Genomic DNA, 17,041 nt, shown 5'->3' on the forward strand with positions numbered 1-17,041 from the left:
TTGTATTTCCTTACTAGCATACATGATTTATTTACTCTTTTAAGAAAATAGCCATTCTCTTTCTCCTTTTCTCAGTGTACCACAGGCATTCTCATTTCGCAAAAGCTCTGCTGTCATAACAATCGTATCCTGACTATTCTCTCCCCAAAGAAACTTATGACTTGATGTCTATAATTAAGTTTAATCTTAAAATGTCTTATTTTCCCCTTTCCATAGCATATACAAGTACATATTCAGTTTGTACAATGAGATGCAGTTATCAAATAATGAGATGATTTAATAAGCCAAATAATGAATGTTTAGATTCTCTTTAAGTCTATCCATAGAATTGGAAAGATTCTGTTTACAGGACTGGAGATAGGGCTTAGTATTGTCTTCTGGAAAATCTATGAGCCTGTTCATAAGCAGATACCCACTTTAGTCTCTTATTCACCAAAGCCAGAGATATCTTTTTAAAGTTGATCTTCCTTGTTGTCTTATTTCCACATTAAAAAAAGATGCCAAAATTTTTCCAGAGATTCTACTTCTTAATAGGCTACCAACCATATTATTTATCAATGTGGCTTGGAATACCTATTGATACTTTTTTAAAAACTAGACTCCACTTCTGAACACATTGCTTTTGCAGACTGTATGTACTCATGATACTAACTTTTAGCTCTTCTCGTGTTCTTCTTACCATGAAGAGGCACCTAGTCTTGATCACTGAAGTAAGTTCTTTATGCCCTCCAGCCTCTTCATTTAACGTTTTCTCTTATACAGATCATTCATAATACACTGCTTTCAGGCATAGCATATTGATTCTACCAATGCTGACCGCCATCAGACTTAGTTTTCTGTCTTGTCACTAATATTTTATGGTTCAGCCACATGAAATAAATCATTGAAGTGTCGTGGGTTCCAGCACACTTCAGCTTATTCTCATATCTACTGATATTTGAAATCTTTCTAAACCACTGTTAGCCATTGCTTGATGCAATCAGTCCTATCCTGTGAACAAGCCTAAGTTGTGGATTGGTGTGAGACTTGATAGGAGATTCTTGAAAGAATAAATAGAGATAGCATGCTTGTTTGGCTATTTCCCTGCTTAAGGTGGAAGCTAGGACAACATATCATGTATCATTAGATGATAGATAATCTCCAGACTTCATGCTTGAAACGAAATAGAGGCTTGACTCTCTCTCACTTACAATGTGTGGTCCACAGCTGGCAGAGGTATGTACGTGCCTGGTAAAGTAATACCAACAACCGGGATGTTTCTGGTACCTGAATGTGTGACTTTCATCATTACCAAAAGTTTACATGTACTTCAAGGAGAGGGAAAGCACTATAGCTTTTTTTTTAAGATGATATAGAACAGCCTCTTTCCTGTCTTCATGATTCACTCAGTCTTGGCATGCTCACACCTTGCCACAATCTTCAGTTTCCATAGGCTGAAAAGAGAGGAGGGAAGCATATACTAGTGGAGCACCATTGTTGATTTATGTTCCAAATAACCTTGCTTACTTTGTGTCTTGTTCTAATTTGTCACAAGAAACTAGGTTTCTGAAAATATTATACATGTAACCATGCCATGACTTAGAATGGCATTTATGCACACATTTACATAATTCATCTGAGTATATGAGGTATTGGAATGTTTAATGCTATCATTTTAATGTAATTTTATTAAAGATATAAATATTGAAGTGTGTGCACATATTTCATGCAGGTAGGAGTATATCATTACGCAAATTAGCCAACTAGTAGGTAACCATGGTGAGTAACCAAAAGCTTCATTAATCTTTAATTGAATTATCTTAGTTACTTCTTTTCATAATAGGCATTCTGTTGCAAAAGTGATTTGATCTGACAGGCTTTATTTTTCTCCAGGATATCTAATTATTCCATGATCCTTCATGTGAAGTCTAATTCACACTCATTCAGCCTGACATCTCCCAGGAATGGAATGGGTTAAGATGGACTTACTCCTCCCACCTTCTTAGTCTGCTGTTCCTCCCCAGCTTTCAGGAACCGCTATTGTCTCTGTGCACTCAGGGAAGCATGTGCTCAGAGACATTTCCTGATGATTTCAGGCCCAAGGAAACTTTCATGAATATGCCCTATTGGCCTGACTAAGGGTCCACTATGGTCAGCATTCCACATGCCTGTTTTCCCTGGTCCTTTGCTCTTGCATCACGTCGTGTTTCACGTTTTCACATGAACAGGCAGTTGTTGAAACTGCACCTTGTGCCCAGCCACTCTGACAATAGCTGGGAGTGGAGAAACCACCACTTCCTTTAACAAGTCAATAATATAGCAATACAGACAGAGGCTATATCAGTGTGACAATTAGTGAGTCTAAACAATGATTGAACATAGAGGGAATTATTGGAAGTTCCAGTAACTGGAAATTCTAAAGCCCTAATCCTTGATAGTTGATTTTCCCCCTTAATTGCCCATATTCTCATGGCTTTTCATGTGTCATGTAATCTAAGAAACTTTGACATTGACTTTTAATATCTCTTAAACCTCAAGGTCCTTGATTTGGTTCCTGTGTGAGTGGACTAATTTCCCATTGTCCTCAGTGACCTGCCCTTCTTTCTTCTCTCTGCAGGATTCCCACCAGATTTGTGAGCCTTTCCCAGCCCTGGGTTGTGCCACTGTGTATCCTTGCAGCTGTTGCTTTTCCTGTCTGTCTAAATCCCTGCAGAAATTCCTCTTCAGTCTTCACCATCTCTAACTCTCTTGCCTGTGAACGTTTCTTCCATCTGAATACTTCCTGTAAGCAGCCTGGATAGGAGCTCTCAGGCTTTCAAGCCAAAGAAAAGACACCTTTTCCCAGTCATTAGCATCATAGTCATATATTGGAGTGTATCTCAAATCCTGTGCATACATACCACAAATACAAGAGAGGGAGGGAGGGAGGGAGGGAGGGAGGGAGGGAGGGAGAGAGAGAGAGAGAGAGAGAGAGAGAGAGAGAGAGAGAGATTGTTCTAAAAGCTTCATAAGAAGTGCAGCTGTGGGTATCTACACAAGATCAAGCCAGCCAAATCAAGCCAGCCAAATGCTGGCATAGATGAGGTAGATGAGCTCCAGCCCCCCTCACTGATTTAGGTGTTGGCAGTAGATAGTTTCTGGAAGAGGGGAGTCATTCTTTATTGAGGAGATTGCAACGGTAGGTTAAACAAGCTCTGGTGGATGACCCTACATCCATGTACATATGGACAGCACTAACTTGAGTAGGAGTTGATTAAAAAAATTAATTGACATGAAGTGAAAAGCAGGTGGTGTGACGAGGGGATAAGGGTGTGGAGGGGAAGTGGAAGAAGATATGGTCATATTTCACTGTATAAAGATGATCTCAAAAATCATGGAAAGTATTTTAGGAACCTAGGCAGTTTGGATGCTCACCTTACTAGACCTGGATGGAGGTGGGTGGTCCTTGGACTTCCCACAGGGCAGGGAACCCTGATTGCTCTTTGGGCTGACGAGGGAGGGGGAATTAATTGGGGGAGGGGGAGGGAAAGGGGAGGCGGAGGTGGGGAAGAGACAGAAATCTTTAATAAATAAATAAATAAATAAATAAATAAATAAATAAAATATGTAGGAGAAGTTTGCTTGATTGTTGAAGCAAGCAACAAAGGAATTGACTTTACCATTACCTTAAGCAAGCAAGCAAGAATCTGAAGTCCTGTGCTCGATCTTCAGTTAGTCTGAAAGACTAAAGTTATTTTATAAATATTTTGCTATACTCCTCCAGCCAAAATTGAATTTTACAACATTCAGAACCAGCATGTAAAAAACAGAATGTAGGAAAAACAAAAACAACCCCCCCAAAAAAAAAACCAAAGAAAACAAAATGACTATGTAAAAACCAAACCAAGGTGGCTAGAACTCATTCTGCTACAAACGAGCTCATGAGGAAAAATTTAGAAAGTGCATGAGGAAATATCACACCTTGAGGGAATCAGGCAACACACGTTTGGAAGAAATTGCTCTCTTGGAACTTGAGATAATGGAGCAAAAACAAAAAGGCCATGCAATGATCACTGCATTCTTAAAATACTTTTAAAAAAATCAAGAAAGGAATAGTTGTAGGTAATAGGAAAAGACAATAGCAGAATAAATTGTAGACTAAAAAAGGAAGAAAATAAGACCTTTGGCAATGAAGAAAGAAGTCACAAAACCCGAAACCCATGAGGCACTTATAGAGTGCATTTTGTAAGCTAAAAAGATTTCCAGTAATGGAGATACAAGGAAAGGACCTAGGATGCAGCCCAGAGGATAGTGAGGTGGGAACTATGAAATAGGAGAAAATAAGGAGTGATGATGAGTGTGGCGAGCAAGAACATCAGAGTTGGCATTCAAATGCACGGAGCAATCCTTCTCCCTCACACCCCAGGGTCGTAATAGAACGTGTGTGTGTGATACAATATTGTAGAAATGGTGAAATATTGGAAATGAACACATACATGCACATCCTCTTCTGGGGATGGATGAAGTGAGGTAGGTTAAAGAGAAGGTAAAAATTTGATTTATTTTGTTGTCAACAGTTCTATCTCCCTGAATGCACTAGGCCATATTTTATGTATTTTGTTTTGTTTTTTCATATTTATCATATTAAATATTTATCTCTAATATTTATCATTTATTTAAGTCACCTGTCATTCATATGTCATTTATATTTGTGTGCCCTGTCATTTATACACAAGTGTGCACATATGTATGACATTTAAGTATTATGTGTTTATATATTTGTACATATATTTCATTCACATATATACATACATGAATGGATCTGTGTATCTGTGTTTGGAATTTATATATTTAACCAGATATAAATCAAGAACTTCATTCAGAAAAGAAGTTATGTCTGCACTGAATATTTGCAGTCTTTGTATCCTGTCACTGTACTTTGTGATTTGCTGTTTGGAACCCACGTCTGCACATTCCAGGTGATGAATGCTTTTTCTCCTGCTCATGCAGGTCTGGATGTCATTGTAGGGCAAACAGAATGTCCTTCTCCTGACGTGGTCTTTTTGGGAATATTTCCCTCAATTGAGAATGGCCTTTCTTTTGTTGAAAAATACTCATATCATTAGTCAAAGCTTACTTTCAGATCACGGTTGTCAGTAGCGAATGGGTTTTCTGGGAAGAAGAGTAGCAGAGCAGAAGCGGAAGGCATCTTGGGTAGCAGCTGGTCTCAGGTGCACCGGTGCTAGCTTTCAGCTCATTAATCTAGACAGATGCCCTTGGAAGGCCACAGGGCAGACATGGTAGGTTATAGAGCTATAGCTTGGGTGTACAGTGACCAGGGTGAAGAAGAAGTGCCCACCTGTCAATCTGGAGATGAATGATGGGTATTGTGTCAACTCTGCATAGACAAAGCAATAGTACACCCTTGTCTTTAGCTTTAGACATTTGGAGTTGCTATTAGCTAGACACTCTAATGAAGCCTAGGGATGACTCTCACTTTGCCTTCTTACTCATACCTACTATCACGAACTGAGGTACACTCGTCCATCTGCTATTCTGTAGACCACTTTCTGGGGGGATTCTTCCAGCTCGTATTCTAGACCCTGCTTCCTTCAGTCACCTAGAACCCCATTTCTCCTTCAGTTTTTACTTGTTATTTACACACAGTATTAACAGGTATAAATACTCAACACCAAAACAAAGCAAAATAACAGTAGCAACAAAGCCACAGCTCTCACCATTTCTTCAAAGTCTTGGTTCTCGCAGGAGAGGCACTCACTGCATTCACCCCCGTGTTTCTGCAGTGTAAGCCCCAGCTCCTTCTTCAGTCTGCTGCAGCCCTGCTTCTTGCTATACCTGAACTCGTGGTGGGAATGACATATCAGTCACAACCTCCAAAAAACACTTAAAACAATATTTGCTTCTTTGAGAGTTTTTCCGCTGGAAAGGCCTCCCTTCTTGGTGCTGCTTGGTCCCTCCCTCCCTGCCTCCCTCTCTGCCTCCCTGCCTCCCTCTCTCTCTTTTCCTTTCTTTCTGTCTCTTCCCTCTTGTTTGCTCAGTTCCTTTTGGTTTCTCTTGTTCTCTTTTCTTCTGGTATTCCTCCAGTGCTCTACCTGACAGCTTCCCTTTTCTCAACATCATGTGCTTTGTTTCTGATCCTATCATTTTCTTTGAGTTGTTGGTTCACTGCTCAGTCAATCTTCATTCTCTACCCCACTTCCTCTTGAACTCTGCATTCAAGTGTCAGTTAGCTTCTTATGTGGGAACTGGTGGGCGGGAGAGAAAGCTCCAGTTACAAACATCTTTGCTCAAATGCCCAGCAAGTCACACTGACTCTTCACACAGGAGCTGAACTCACCTCTGCCACCTGTCCCACATGCTCGTCCGGATTCAGATCATAGTTAGTGGCACCCACACTACTGACCACAGGTGGAGGTTACACACAGATACTTAAATATGCCTCTGGTTACCATGTTTGACACCTTTACATTTTCAACTTGTTTGTTTCTTGCCCTTTTTTTTTTTAATGTCCTCACTAACCTATCTCAGGCCTTTCATTAGGATTACTGCCACAGCCTGAGTTTCTTGACTTGGGAATTTGTAAAGGTGTCTCCTTATCTTATGTACTCTCATTAACTCTTTACATTGACTTATTGAGACACACCATTTCATGATTTAAATACTTAAGGTTACTTACAGTCTTTGGGATGGAGCCCAGGATTCTCAACACTTTATTCATGGCCCTTTAACTTGTGTATCCATAATTTCTCTGCCGTATTTCATCAAAACTGCCCCCAAATCTGAGGACCTGCCTCTCCCTCTCTCCCGCCTCTTCTCCCCTCTCCTCCCCTTCCCTTTTCTCCCCTCTTCTCTCTCTCTTCTCTCTCTCTTCTCTCCCCTCTTCTCTCTCTCTTCTCTCCTCTCTCCTCTCTCCTCTCTCTCTCTCTCCTCTCTCACACACACCTCTGCATTTGCTCCATTTCTGCTATGTAGGGAGCCTGCTAAATGGTACTTGTTTAAATTAGTTCCCTTTTAAGAAGCATCGTTGCTTTATTTCTTTAGCCTCTTCCATTGCCACATCTGTGTCATCCATTCCCACGCAATTTTTGCCACAGTGTGTTATGCTGATCTTTGAACCAATATTGTACTTGGAAGGCTTCTGTTGCCGGGGGCAGACTACTCAGATAATGCTTGAGTTTGTTTCCCATGTATTTGTCAGTGTCTGAAAGGGATGAGAAGGCTCACAGAATGGTTGGCTCTGCCTCAGATCCTTTGTATTCAGTTCTATTGCTTTTATTTCCAGGTTAAACCAGACACTCTCCTTTAAAACCACCTTTGCTCTGTTACTCAAAATGAATTGAGTTCTAGGTCACACTTTTGTCCTTTTAGACCCCTCACAGTGGGGCCAAATTTGCCACCTTTTGTCTAAATTGGAGGGATGAGATATAGAACCCTCTCCTTTTATTTTCTGGCTTGTTTCTTAAACTTATATTTTGGTTTAGCATTATCTTTTTTGTTTTGCTTTTCCCATCTAACTTTGTTTTCTTCAAACCCTCTGTCCCTTTAGTTGGATCCATTTTCTTATTTCTCTCATGCCGAAACCAAAATCAACCTGTCACCTTTTGTTCTTTCCTGTCAGTCAATCTCTGGCCTGTGACAGATTAATGTTGACAAGCCTTTGTATTCAAAAAAAAAGAAAAATGGCTTCTCTCTGCACTTGAAAAGGGAACACTCAGCGCACAAACAAGTTGAGGAAAAGGCTATTCATCACAAAGAAGTCAGAAAAAGAGAATGAGCATAGATTTATTGTGTTCTATCAATTCTGCTAAAATCAGATCAAGTAACTAATCATTCACGTTACTTGCAGACTTTTCCCTCATAACGCTGCCTAACTTCCAGAACAAGGGAGATTTATGGTGCCTGAAACTGAGCTCTAAATACTAACATCTTCTTGCTGAACGGAAGGGGAAAACCCGTGGAGTACTCACTCTGCCATGCTCTTATGAGCATGAATACTTATTGTCACATTTTGAGACAAATGTAAGTCTCAGAAATTACATGACAGTCAGTTTAAATCAGAAAAATAAAGGCATATGCTTTCCAAAATTGTGTAAACAGTTTGCAGAGTAATAATAGAATATTAATAGGATATGCGTAGACAGAAATGTCTTGATTACAGAGGAGGAACACTGAAATCTACAGAGCTGGGTTAGGATTCTGGTTCTTTAGCTTTGTGGGCTCTTGACTTGGACAGAACCTTCGGGTCTTTAGATGTCATCTATCTAAGAATTAAAAGGAGTAATAGACTAAAGAATTCATCACAGTTCCTAATAACCTAAATAAGCAGGATACAAGACTAAATATGCCCGCCACCAAGCAAGCCCATTCTCTTTTTCATTATCCCTTTCGTATTCCTGTTCTCAAAGCATTTTCTCACCCCTTCTGAAACCAATACTTTCAAATTGCATTTTTGCCTATTAGCAGGGGATGAAATAAACTTAATGATCTGTACTAAAAGGTATAAAAAAGGGATTATATGTCTTTTACCTCAATAACTAAATGAGGTTTTCATAAGTACCAATTTTTGATAAATGATGTTGCTAAACACCGTTTTGATAGACTAGAATGAAGATCAAAGTCTAAGATACAGACTTTGGAATATAGGGAAGTTTAATGTTACTATGTAGCATTAGTTTTAGACTTTCTTATTTTTCTCTTCTCCGTCATTTTTAGTTTTGAAAATCTATTCCAGTTCACACATCTATGCTGCTTTCAATTAATTAGTTAATTAAGTGTTTATTCTATACTTTAAACTCCATTTCTCCAGCCCCAGAGACTTGGGTAGTTTCTACATTATTGCTGTCAGGACCATTTCTGTCCCCATTGGGATTTGCAAGTGTTGTTCTCCAGAGCTGGTGTCTGGGAGAGTAATTACTGGGTCATAGGGCACTCACATTCCTGATCTTCACAAAGCGCCACCACCGCTTTTTACCGTTGCTGAGTTGGATCACTAGCTGTGCATGAGAACTCAGTCTCTGCATAATTGTTTGACACTTAATTTTGGTCACTCATTTTGACTATTTTGTCATATGGATATTTTATTCTGTTCGTGTTTTAATTACCATGAGCTTACATTTCTAATAGTTTAAACATATTTTCATACCAGTCTTTTATGTATCTTCTGTTCACACATTCTTTGTCTGGATTTTTCTGGATCCCCCTTGAACCCCTGACTCATTGTGGAGTTGGAACCATACAGTAATAGCATGTTGTCATTTTTTTGTCAGCTTTGTGGACACACACCTGCTTCCCCTTATTGCTTCAGAGTTTGAACTGCCCTTTTCCTTTTCAGTTTATCTTAAGCCTCCAAATATATGATTTAAAACTTAACTAATCATTTTACCTTACATTTCCTTAACAAACTCTCCACCTGAACCAACAGCAGGGCTGTCTTTTGAAATTTCTACCTTTGAGGCTTTAAAACAAGAACTCCCATCTTCTTACAATCACACGTTCCCACTGTCCCACTACTGAACTTTTTACTTGGTTTCCCAGCACATCAGTGAAGAGGTTTCAGGACTTCCTTGACACACAACTACAGACACAATTCTGTCTTGGAAGAATTTGTACACTGGTGAGTCAAACCACACAGTTGTATACTGAATTGCTGAAAGACATTTAACAGTTACTGCCTGCCTACATGAACCTTTTTGTTTCTGGCATAAGTGCCCTCCTTGGCTCTGTTTTGTTGGAGGATGGGCATCACAAACTTAGAGCATGGAAGTCAAGAACGTGGACCTTGTGCCTGGTGGTTAGGGTTAAGTGCTGGCTTTGACTCTTAGTAGCTGTGTAGTTTTTGGGAAGTTCCCTAAGTCTGCCTCAGGTTATCTGAATTGTGAGAATGGAATCGATTGCTATATCTAAGTCACAAAGAAGAATAACTGGAAAGCCGAAGATTATAGTGTAACAAATGACCAGTACTATGAACATTGACTCCCTTCTATTTCATCCGAGTCACATGTTCCATGTATTAACAATATATTTTAGTCAAATTACCTCACTATCAATGTAGCTATGGTAGTGGGTGAAATGAGAAGGGCAATACAAATGGACGGGCATAAGTGAAGCCATCTTCCATTTCTCCTTTGTCTATGTTTTCCTTGACCCATAGAAGTGGAAGTTCACAAACATGAGGAGAGACTGTACAAATCTCTTCTCCTGGTCACAACCACTATTGAGGTGGAAAGCTCCATTAGTTGCTGAGCTGTGAACTGTTCTTTCTAGTTAGCATTACTGCAACCCCAAATCTTCTTTTCCCTTCTGATGCCCTGGCACTACAGAGGGGTCTGCTCATTCTAGAGAATTAGAAAAAAACTTATTGTCTTTGGGTTTTTGTTTAGGTGCAAACTAAATTCTTGGAAATGATATTATACTATCGATAAAACAGATGTTTTGTTTTTATTGGATTTCTGTGCTTTGTTGCTTCATTTTCAGAGGAGTCTCAATAAAAGGGAAGATACATAATAAGGTAATGAATAAATATGATTCTGCAGAGAGGAAGGAAGGTGAAAACTTTTAAATGAAAGACTGTACATTTATCTGTTTGCTTCTCAAAATAATAATGTTAACAGAATGGCAGTGACATTGGATGCATAGAAACTGAATTTTATTTAAGGGCAAAAGGTCCCTAGAATAGAATAGGTAAGAACCACATGTTTTGATTTATCTGAGAGGGCCCTACATTACTAACATTTAATTCAGTGTAGCATTTCTTAGGCAAAGATATCTTAGCTGGGATAATTAATTATATAATCACATAAGGATGATACTAAGAATAAGGGTAGTTGTGGTGCCTTTAGACAGAAACAAAGCAGTGGGTTCATGAGGAATTGGACTTAAATGAGGAACAACATCTTGATTTTAGTTTTGAATATCACCTGAAAGCATATATANAATATATATGAGTAAATATAATCACTAATACAAGAGTGGCTGAAGACATTGTTTTCATCATCTGTTTCAGTTGTTTTAACATTCTGTTCTTTGAATGGCAGCTTCAGTGTGACCTAGGAATTTGTTTAAATTGGGAATTCTTGGTATCTACTGTGAATCCAGTGACTGGGTCTTCATCATGACCTAGACATTGATGTCTTAGTCTCTCAGATGAGTCTGATATATACAGGTTTTTAAGAACGGTGGTGTTGTTTATAGACAATAGTGGTGACGTGGGAGTAGTATTGTGTCATAATCTTGTTTCCAGTCTCACATAGTTCATTTATGCTAGAATGTTCAACCTTTGAAAGATAGAGTAAATCATAGAAACTAAATAAAGCAAGACTTTATCCTTGAAAAACACTATGGTCTAGTTGGGAAAAAATATACACACACCCACAGAAAGTTGTGTTATAGTAGAAGATGATAAATAAAAAGACTGATGACGTTGTCCTTTGGAGGTGGGAGGGAATTCCCATTGGCTAGTATATTTAAGAAATACTTCATAGGAAACACTGAACTGCAAGACAGCAGATGGCAAGGGGCAGAAATGAGAGTCTGACCGAGGAGGAAAGGTAACTCTACCCAGGATGGGAAGCCCCTGATGAAAGTAGTGTTGACAGGATAAAGAATTGCACCGGGCTACTGAAAAAAATACGCTGAAGTAAAATATGTTTTGGAATTGTGGAATTAGACAAAGGGAAACAAAGTTATCTCATGTACATACTTCTGAGTCTCTGAAAAGTCATTGAATCATATGCTGCTCTAAAGAGGATTAAGTTGCCATGAATTATTAGACCTCAGAGAATCATAGGTAAACAGAGGATTTTATTCCTGAGAACTCTGAAAAGTCTGCAAATCATTTTGTATGCATAGCGAAGGTATTCAGCATTCTTCATGTACATATGAGGGTATCCAGCATGCCTTATGTACAAACCAAGGTACCCACAATTTCTCATGTACAAACACAGTAATCAGTATACCTCTTATGCATATTACAGTACCCAGCCCATGTTTTATGTGCCTGTAGACTCTCAGCTATCACTGGTGGCTTAGATCAAAGTGATACTCAGAGAGATGTTCATACAATCCATGTCTCTTTGGTTTTGATTAAGATAGAAGGTGAGGCAATCGCAGTGTCTCACTTGAGGAACAATTGTAGATTAATATTATTCATTGCATGTGAATTGTAGCTTACTTGTTAGGTTCTTATCTCTATAGTAAACATGAAAAAGAGGACACTCAGCAAATAGTGGCAGATTCCACTTTCAAGGTGGCACTTGTAAGAATTAAATTTGTAGAAGCAGAGATTCTAATAGCTGTTGCAAAGGCCTGTTCAAGAATTATTGTTCAATAGATATCATGACTCAATTATAGCATATGAATAATTTTTAGAGATCTGCTATACTACACAATTCCTATAGTTACCAATATGTTATGACATGTACTTCAACATTGGTAGAAGCTAGACCTTATGGTAAGTAGTTCTCAATTTTCTTAATATTGCAACCTTTTAATATAGTTCCTCATATTGTGGTGCCCCCAAGCCATAAAAATTATTTTTATTGTTATTTCATAACTATAATTTTGCTACTATTATGAATAATAATGTAGAATCTGTGTGTTCCAATGGTCTTAGGTGACCCACATGAGAGGGTCATTCAACCCGTGAAGGGGTCATGACCCACATGAACCACTGTCACTATGTTAAGTGTTTTAACCCAAAACACAAAAAAACAAAACAGGAGATGCAAGGAAACTTTGGAAAGTTTTGGAAAAAGCTATGACTTCATTATGGTGATATTGTCATAGGTTTTGGCATGTATTAAAATTCATCAGATAGTATAAATAAAGCTATATAGTTAGTTGTATATAAACTATTCCTTAATAAATTTATATATGAAAAAGAAAGTTTTACTAATTTTGCCCAGTAGTCCTGAAATGAAGGCTGAGTCTATGGTTCCCTATAATTGTTACCTATATCTATCTGAATTCTGTAGGACTTTCAGGGCATCAAGTGAAGACATGATAGCAATAATCACCATGCATAATTAGAATGCTGATAGTGGCAATAATCTCTAACTGTTTATCCGCACCAGTGATAAAAACCCATTTTTAATTTACTGTTTTGGCCAGAAGTGGGAGGCCAGTTGGTTCAGCATGTCTTCACTGGGTCTTTCTTAAAACTAAACAACCCAAAGTTGCCACTTAAACAGTCTACAATTACACCATCAAACACTGGAGTAGTCACCACTGAGCATGTGCCTAGTCCAAACTTGATGATGTTAAGACTTATTTTTTTTCCAACTGGGCCATCATCAGCTCTCCCTTTAACAGTGAAGCCCCAATGATGCCTCTGTATTCTCTGAATTTCAAAGCACACTGCTTGCCCCAGTCCTTTAAATGCCTGATCTTCCCTTTCCTCAGTACATACTCACATGACTATATGGTAGAAGGCCCTTTTGGGAAAGGACCAGGAAAATGCAGCATCTTCTCTTCCAGGAGCTTAGCAAATATTTCAATGTTTCAGTTATAGACTTCAGAATGGGAAAAGATCTTCACCAACCCCACATCAGACAGAGGTCTGATCTCCAAAATATACAAAGAACTGAAGAAATTGGTCATCAAAAGAACAAATAACCCAATAAAAAAAATTGAGTACAGATCTAAACAGAGAACTCTCAACAGAGGAATCTAAAATGGCTGAAAGACACTTAAGGAAATGTTCAACATCCTTAGTAATAAGAGAAACACAAATCAAAACAACTCTGAGATTCTATCTTACACCTGTAAAAATGGCCAAGATCAGAAACACAGATGACAACTTATGCTGGAGAGATTGTGGGGTAAAGAGAACACTTCTGCATTTCTGGTGGGAATGCAAGGTGGTACAATCCCTTTGGATGTCACTACGGCGATTTCTCAGAAAATTAGGAAACAACCTTCCTCAAGACCCAGTAATACCACTTTTGGGTATATATCCAAAGGATTCTCAATGTGCTCAACTATGTTCATAACAGCATTGTTTGTCATAGCCAGATCCTGGAAACAACCTAAATGCCCCTCAACCAAAAAATGGATAAGGAAAATGTGGTACATTTACACAATGAAGTACTACATAGCAGAGAAAAACAATGGCATCTTGAAATGTGCAGGCAAAAGGATGGAGCTAGAAAACATAATACTTAGTGAGGTAAACCAGACCCAGAAAGACAATTGTCATATGTACTCACTCATAAGTGGTTTTTAAACATAAAGCAAAGGAGACCAGCCTATAAATTACAATTCCAGAGAACCTAGACAACAATGAGGACCATAAGAAAGACATCCAAAGATCTAATCTATATGGAAGTTAGAAAGAGACAAAAATCTCTTGAGTAAATTGGAAGCATGGGGACTATGGGAGAGGGCTGAAGGGGAGGGAGAGGCAGGGAAGAGATCAGAGAAAAATATATAGCTCAATAAAATCAATAAAATTAAGAAAAAAGGGAAAATGGCAGAGATATGGGAAACAAGCAAAGCATTGTGGTTTTTTGTTTTTAAGATATTCCTTTTATACCTACATTTTTTATTCTTACTTATTTTTAGCTATATATGTTAAGAAGTACCCTTGTTAATTCCCTGTCTGTTTTATTATGAAACATGAAAACTATATATGTCTAAAATTCTCTCTAATTGAACTACCTTATTAGGTCCTCTAAGCATTTTGGTTGTTACAGCAATTTCTTCCTCATGATTTTTATATATAAAGCAATCTTTGACCACATTTGTCATTTAAGGCACTGTCATTCCTATGAATACTGGCAAACTTTTATATGTCCTTCCTTTGAAAAAGTGATCAGCTGATGAGTGCCCCCACTGAACAGTTCTATGATGCCACTGTCTCTCTTTCAGGTGTGTTTTTGATGTTCACGCATCTGCCTGGCTTCCCATGGTGCATAATTGATTGGTATGCTGTCTTACACTACCTATGAACATCATTTATGATGCACTTTCTTCAAACTTTTTATTCCTTCCTTTGCCATTTTCTGGGCCAACTCAAGCACATCTAATTTACTCAGTATTGGCTATTACTTTTTCCAGACTTCTAAGAGGTATCTGAAAGTGAGTTTCTTCTCATCCCTGACATTCTAACCAAGGGGTTAAATCCTCTATATTCAAGAAAATGAATCCTTTCTTTTCTAATCCTAAATTAGTAACCCGTCAATCAAACAACCTTAAAATTCAACCCCAGAGGTGGTTCTCAGGCTCCTGCCAATATGTGCTAGCTAATTCCTGCACTGCTTTCACAAATCCTCTTTTTCCTCCTCCCTAGACCCTGGATGCTGCTAAGCAGGTTTGTGCTGGACCTATATGACAGGAAACACCTGCATTACGGGGTTATATCTCTACATAACTTTTCTTTTCCTTCCTTCCTTCCTTCCTTCCTTCCTTCCTTCCTTCCTTTCTTTCTTTCTTTTTCTTTTTTAGTTATTTTGAGACAGGGTTTCCCAGTAGCTATGGAGCCAGTCCTGGAACTTGCTCTGTAGACCAGGCTGGCCTTGAACTCACAGAGATCTGCCTGCCTCTTCCTCCCAAATGCTGGGTTTAAAGGTATGTGCCACTACTGCCTGATTTCTGCATAATTTTTATGTATGAGAGAAGTAAGTATAAGCCCACTTTAGGGAAGAATGAGATTAAAATGTAAACTAACAAGTTTACGGCTGAGAGGATTTGCAGAGCCAATATTCAGAGGTATCCATCCAAGTGTCTTCATCTACATTTTAGGGTCCCATATTTTCCCAGTGATGACCTTAGATTTGGTTAATCATTGGAATATTTACAGAGATCAGTAATCATAACATCTGTAACATCTGTTTTTTTTGTGTGTGTGTGTGTCATTCATCTGTCTCACTGAAGGAAGTATTTGTCCCTCAGTGAGCAATTGAGTTTATCTTACTCTCATCTTACTTTAAAATTACTGCTTATCCATGACTTTCAGTTTCTTATTTTCCTTCTGCAGAACATCCATCTACCTTAGCATTAACTAGGCAACTCCTTATCCTCCTAGAGATCGCTACCATCATCTCCATCAAAGTCTGTAGTGGGAGTTGTGGGCCTCTTCCCACAGCCCGGCTCTTGGCCGCCTGGCTAGCTTATGCCCCGAAATAACAACACACAAATTGTATTCATATAAACACTGCTTGGCCCATTTCTATTAATGTGTGTAGCACCCTTAGGTGCGCTTACCAGGAAGATTCTAGCCTACGTCCATCCTGGGTCGGAGCTTCCTCGCGTCTGCCTCAGAGAGCAGTGGCCTGGCATCTGAGCTCACTTCCTTTTCCTCCCAGCATTCTGTTCTGTTTACTCCACCCACCTATGTTCTAACTTATGAGGGCCAAGCAGTTTCTTTATTAATTAACCAATGACCTTCCTCTATCAAAAGTCCATGAACCTACATATTCTATATTTCCTAGATCACCATTATTAAACCTGTAGTTATTGGGCTATCAGCGTCTTGCTGGGATTCATCATCACTCACACTCTGGTCTGGGATATTCCTTTGACTTCTTGGAAGTCAGTCAGCTGTATAAAAGTACATCTTTCCATCTGTTTTCTCATATGCCTGTTCTCATTGGTTAAGTCCAGTCCTGAACAGGTAAATGCTATGATGAGAGAAGAGGGAAGGATTTTGGAGGAGGTGGTGGGTGTAATTCTTGAATATGAGATATCCTCTGAGCTATCATGTTGTGAAGACTGATCAGGTTGCCAACTGATGGGATTTTAAAAGGTGATTGGATCGTGATGTAATACACTGTTATCCACTGATGGATTCAGAATTAGACATTATTACTAGGAAGTTATAGAGAATAGAAGATGAAGTCTTATTGTAGGAAATTTAAAGGACATCTTGTGTTACCAGATGCCCATTTCTCTGCTTTCTGGCCACCACAAGGCTAGTGGTTCTTCTCTGTCATACTCTCTGATGTAATGTTTGAACCTTATCTCAGGAGCTCAAGAGTGAATTCAACTAATTGTGTACTTAAATTCAAATTATGATCCATAAAAGAAAAACTGTCTGTGTATTAAACTGTTTATATTATGGTTTTAA

At 38.7% G+C, this 17,041-nt stretch overlaps 1 protein-coding gene across 2 annotated transcripts in view; it reads left to right on the forward strand.

The window, feature by feature from the left end:
* The window catches only part of Grm1 (glutamate metabotropic receptor 1), a 365,609-nt gene that overhangs the window by 149,603 nt on the left and 198,965 nt on the right, over positions 1-17,041 (forward strand). The window lies entirely within an intron of this gene.

Source organism: Alexandromys fortis, unplaced genomic scaffold, assembly GCF_014885135.2.
Source record: "Alexandromys fortis isolate MF-2015 unplaced genomic scaffold, M_Fortis_MF-2015_v1.1 scaffold_134, whole genome shotgun sequence".
Classification (NCBI taxonomy): Eukaryota; Metazoa; Chordata; class Mammalia; order Rodentia; family Cricetidae; genus Alexandromys; species Alexandromys fortis.